This window comes from Rutilus rutilus (assembly GCF_951802725.1).
Source record: "Rutilus rutilus genome assembly, chromosome: 5".
In the NCBI taxonomy this organism is placed as follows: domain Eukaryota; kingdom Metazoa; phylum Chordata; class Actinopteri; order Cypriniformes; family Leuciscidae; genus Rutilus; species Rutilus rutilus.
The window spans coordinates 44105116-44110519 of NC_140213.1; positions in this window are offsets into that span (position 1 = coordinate 44105116).

A 5404-nucleotide genomic window follows, 5' to 3' on the forward strand; every position below is an offset into this window, starting at 1 on the left:
GTGAGTAATTAATGCACGAATTTTCATTTTTGGGTGAACTAACACTTTAAATGCTAAAACTGGGCCTGACTCAAAAAAAAAAAAAAAAAGCCGACCAATAAAGATCTATAGAAAGATGACCAAAGTTGTTTTCATACAATAAACTATAACAGCCTCAGACTCACCGCTGCTCACCACACACTTACATAGCTTTGCTCTCGTCTGAGAAAGCAGAAGCAGACGCCAGCCAGTTACTTAGCAACCACTATTCACTTCCATGGCAATGCTATAAAAAGCAACAACAAAGAAAAAAAACGGGAAGATGGTGATCACGGCAGAAATGTGTTAGGGAGTGTGTCAAAACAATTACACACAAGAACCTATTTTGACCTCCACAGATGTACTGTGCATTGAATATTAGCTTTAACATGCTTTATTTACAGTCTTCTGCTGTAAAACGTAGTTTTACGTATAACATAATTTTCATTCAATAAATTATTCCTCTCTGATTCCTAATATAATATACAAACTGGCCATCCATAACTGATCAGCATCCTCGTTTTTGATAATACTAAGGATTTTGTCAGTGTAACGTTATGCAGTTAAGGTCTGCTCTGTAATTGCTTCTTCATAGATTTCCTTTCCCATCATTTATTTCCCCCCTGCTTTTCTTCAAGTATTCAGATATTTTTTTCTCTCACCTTTTACATTCACAGCCCTGGATGTCATTATGGAAAGAAGTCAATGGTGACAGACACAGCATGCCCCGCTGAGAGAGAGAGAGAGAGAGAGAGAGAGAGAGAGAGAGAGAGAAGCTGATGGGTACATGCGACACCTCGACTGTTTGCACATTAAAGCAATAGTTCACCAAAAAATTTATATTCAGGCATCATTTACTCACCCTCATATCGACCTTTATGAACACAAAGATTGTTTGTAAATTGTCCAAACTGCTCTCCATCAGCATACCAGGGGTTGTCAAGCTTAACATGTACAAACAGTACGATAAAAGTAGTCAATATAACTCATGCACCATATTAAAAGCCTTCCAAAGCCATCTGATAGTTTTCTCTGAGGTGCAGACCAACATTTTAGCTTTCATTTCTCATTCATTTACAATGTCGTGTCATGTGTGGGATGCTGCAAAAGACACCAGACATGAGCGTAATGTTCATAACTTATCAAGTGAATGTTTACATAGATAAACAATTAAAAAGTTGCTTGAAAATGAAAATATGAAAAACTTTTTTTTTAAGTTAGCTGTTCACACAAGAGTGCATTTTTGCATTTCACTGCAGCATTTTCTATTGTTTTTCTATGTAAACATGCATTAGACATCAGACACGTTCGACCATTGAGCTAGCGTCTTTTTCGGCGTCTCATGTATGACCCAACATTATAAAAATACTGCGCTCAAGTTAAAGGTGCACGGTTATTATAAAACAAAACCGTATGCATTATGCAGAAGAACATTGTTTTGGTTGTGCTTCGGCTCTACGTGACTGTGCGGATGAATATGGTTCTTTCTCATAACTAAAAAAAGAGAGAGATTATCCTACTGCTCATGGCTTCTAGTTTAGATGGAAAGGATCTCAAGCTGACTAGCTGAAGACGTTTCTGTAGCTTTATCCATTAACAGACCTGGAAAATAAACTCCAGCACAGCGAACAATGATGAAACAACCCTTCACAATAGATGATGCTTTACAGTGAACTCTGTTAGAGAGCTACAGTACATATGGCAGTTTAACGGTTCAATAAACTATCTTACTCGCCTGTTGAGTAATAAAAACTTCATCTCTGCGTCGCTTTTACAACATTTCAAATCCCTCAGTTCTCGCCATCTCTGAAAACCCAAGCTAATGTTGGTTCTTGTTTTATTACGAGCTCTGTCGTTCTCTTTTCTCCAGCAGACTCTCCTCTATTCAGCGTTTGTTTAAAACTGGTGATTCCCCGGAGATTGGAGATTTAGCTGCTCCATGTCCACCTTTCTCACTCGTTGTGACAACTAACCTCTGCCATTCCCACACCAGACACACACACACACCATAACTTTTCTCGCAACTTTTCTCCATTTACTGATATGACGAGGCGCACGGACAAGTGACGTATGAATGCAATTCCCCGCGAAAAGCATCCCGACAGGTCTAAAATATAAACACTTATAATAGGCTTACCATAGTGAATCAGGGTAAAGCAAAAACATGTTTTGGAAGAAGGATTGATGATGTATTGACTTTAATTTTAAAGACAGTGGTTCAACAGTAATAGTTCAGTTCTCATAATGAGCAAATGGGACATCAGAATGTCATTTACCTTTTGTTGAAATCGTATGGGGTGTAGTTTCCTTGTCATTGTGTTTCTACTCTAAATGTTTGGTTTTGCATACAAAGATACACTTACAAAAGTTTCTCTTTTTAAACTTTATTTGTAGACTTCATAAACCAATCAATAGTGCATTCCTGGACTGACTTGCAGGTAAACGTTTGCAGTTCGCAGGTCTTCTGATGTCCGGCGGAAGCATGTACGGTACTTCCCAAAGAGGCATTGAATGACTGCAGTAATGCATTAACATTGGAGTAACCGGAACAACCAGAGGGTCCAAGTCTCTCTCTCTCCAGAACAGGCAAGAAAAAAAGGACAAAGAAACCAGTGGATTTGTCTCTCTCTTTCAGGACAGTAGGGTACCCTCACCCCTTCTTTCCTCTTCAGCGAAATCCCTATTGCAATTCTCTCCAGACACATCCCAGACGAACTTTCTTTCTGGAGGTCAAAGGGCAAACCCTGCATCCTTGGACTGGCAATCAGACAAAAAAAACAAGGCTAAGACATCACAAATAAGCCAAGATACAAGAGGAAAACTCAACATATACACAGGTACAAAGCTGCCCCTCACAATGTTAAATATATTTTCCATAAATCTTCTTTATGTATCCTTCTCATTTTCTCTCTCACATATTGATAAAAAACGATTTAATAAAGTAAAGCTTTCGACAACCATTTTAATATGTCTTTAAACCGCACAAGTCTACTTTGACATTCAACAAACACGTACCTCAAGTGACATCCAAGAAAAAGTAAAGTACAGTTAAGTTTATTTGCTTGTCCATAAACCAGTTTGTGCTTTTGTTGTTGTTTTAGATTTAATGTTTCTCCATCTGTGCAGAAAGAGATCCAGCACGTGGGGACATATGGACCACAGCTGAAAGAAGCAAAGGTGTTGACCGATATTCCATACAGGACATTGTCAGCATTGCTCGGTTACAGACGAAATGACCTTTATCATGTACAGAAATCCAAAGAACATATCAAAGGTAAGGTGGAGAGAGAACGGCCACAAAACAGAGGAGACAAGAGACAGCTGGAAAGAAGGAAAGTGTCAGAACAGCCAACACACTCTCATGGCAATTCGTAACCGCTTTACATTTTGGTGTATGAATTTGTACAATGTCATTTGTAGGTTTTCGTACGATCTGCTTACGCCCCACTGAAGGTTAGGTTTAGGGGTCGGGTTAGAGGATGACCTTTTTTCGAAAAAAAATCATACGTTTCCGTACAAATCACATCATACGAAATGGCCACCAAGCAAAATAGTTACATTATCTCATGAGGATCGGGTTGGAACAGCTCAGAAATAGATCACTGGATTTCTCATGCCAATTTGTTCATGACTACATTATCAAGAGTTGATTGGAGCATTAAAAGGTGCACTAAGTAAGCTTTTGGGTTACACTTTATTTTGATGGTCACCTTTAGACATTATGTTGACTATGAGTACTGTTGCACCTACATGTCAACTAACTCTCATTAGTGTATTAGGGTGTGTTCACCGTTGTAGTTCAGTTCGTTTGGACCAAAAAAATATAAACATTTGTCCTGGTCCACTTAGGAGTTCACATTGGCATTTTAACACCGAAGCTAAAGGCATAGGGATGTGTTCACAACCTTACTGGACGGCTTTTAGTTAGTCTATTTCACGACAGAACTTACCGAACATCCAAAACAATGCTGTACCCGGGCTAAATGCGCTCGTTGCATGTGCGTAACCTACATATGATAGTATTTTGACCAGCTGAGAACTCGTGAAGAGCTTATAAAATGTGTAAAGGAGTCAAAACAGCGGCAGGAATCCCTCCGTCACACACACACACACACACAGATCTGCTGCGAGTAGACGCGGTTCTGATGCCTGTACTGAACTGTGATGGGCAACATCACGACTATGACAAGAAAAAACAGGTGTGCTTAAGCATTCTGTCCTTTTTAGGGTCGCATCTTGTGACATCATGTCCCGTTTTTGGTTTGTTTACATGTCTTTGGTCCGTGTTGTGTTCATATTTCACTCTAAACGCACGAGTTTGTTTGGAAGCGGGCCGAGGCCGCTGAAAAGCTTGTTTGTCGTGCACCAGGGTTCGGATGGCAGCGTTCACACTTATTCAAATGAACCGCACTAACAGAGCAATCGCATCAGGGTTCGTTTTAATCCAACCAAACATGCCAAGTGTGAACACACTCTTAGTTGAGTATTAGTGGACTGTTAGGGGTGGGGGTAGGGGTAGTAGAATAAGCTGACAAAGCTATACTTGCAAAGTGACTTATAGTCAGTAGAAAGTCTGTTGGAGAACGATCATAGTAAAGCAGATATTAAGCAGACACTCCACTAATAATCTAATGAGTTAGTTGACATGTCGGTGCAACGTTACTTATATTCAACAGAATGTCTAAAGGGGACCATCAAAATAAAAGTGTTACCAGTTTTTGTTTTTATTCATCCCAGAGAAGTATATACTGACACCTACTGGTGAGGATGTATGATATTTATGTATTCGTTTTTTTATGTTTTGTGAAGTGCATTGAGCACTGAAAAAGTACTATGTTATAATGAACATATTATTATTATTATGTCTTTATTGTCTTTATTACTATTAGACATGTTGATCTCAAAATGGCGGCCCCTATGAGTGGGCAACCCACTCCATGTGGAATTAATCAGCTTTTATTAGACTACTGATATGACTGGAGTCTTGATTGCATGTGAGTATTCATCATGTTTATTATATAAACTAAATAAAAGTTCTGCTCAGTGTAGGTATTAAACTTTTGAATGAAGAAAAAATAACAATGCACCTTATTTTATCAGTGCCACTGCAATAAAGAGATTAACTAGTTTTGAATCTCATCAGTGCGTCTTCTCATCTGAATCCCCAGAGTCCCACTGACACAATTAAATCTGCCTGATATTAGGTCAGATTTATAATTTCATCTGTCTTCCCCCCCATCTTCTCAAAGCCATTAATCCAAACTAGACTGACATGAGCTGTCAAAGGCATCTGCACATTCAAATGCATTCAACAAAAGATCATTAGAGTTTTCATAACAAACCATGAAGAGGAGGACAAACATGTAATTAATGGTTGTCACAACTA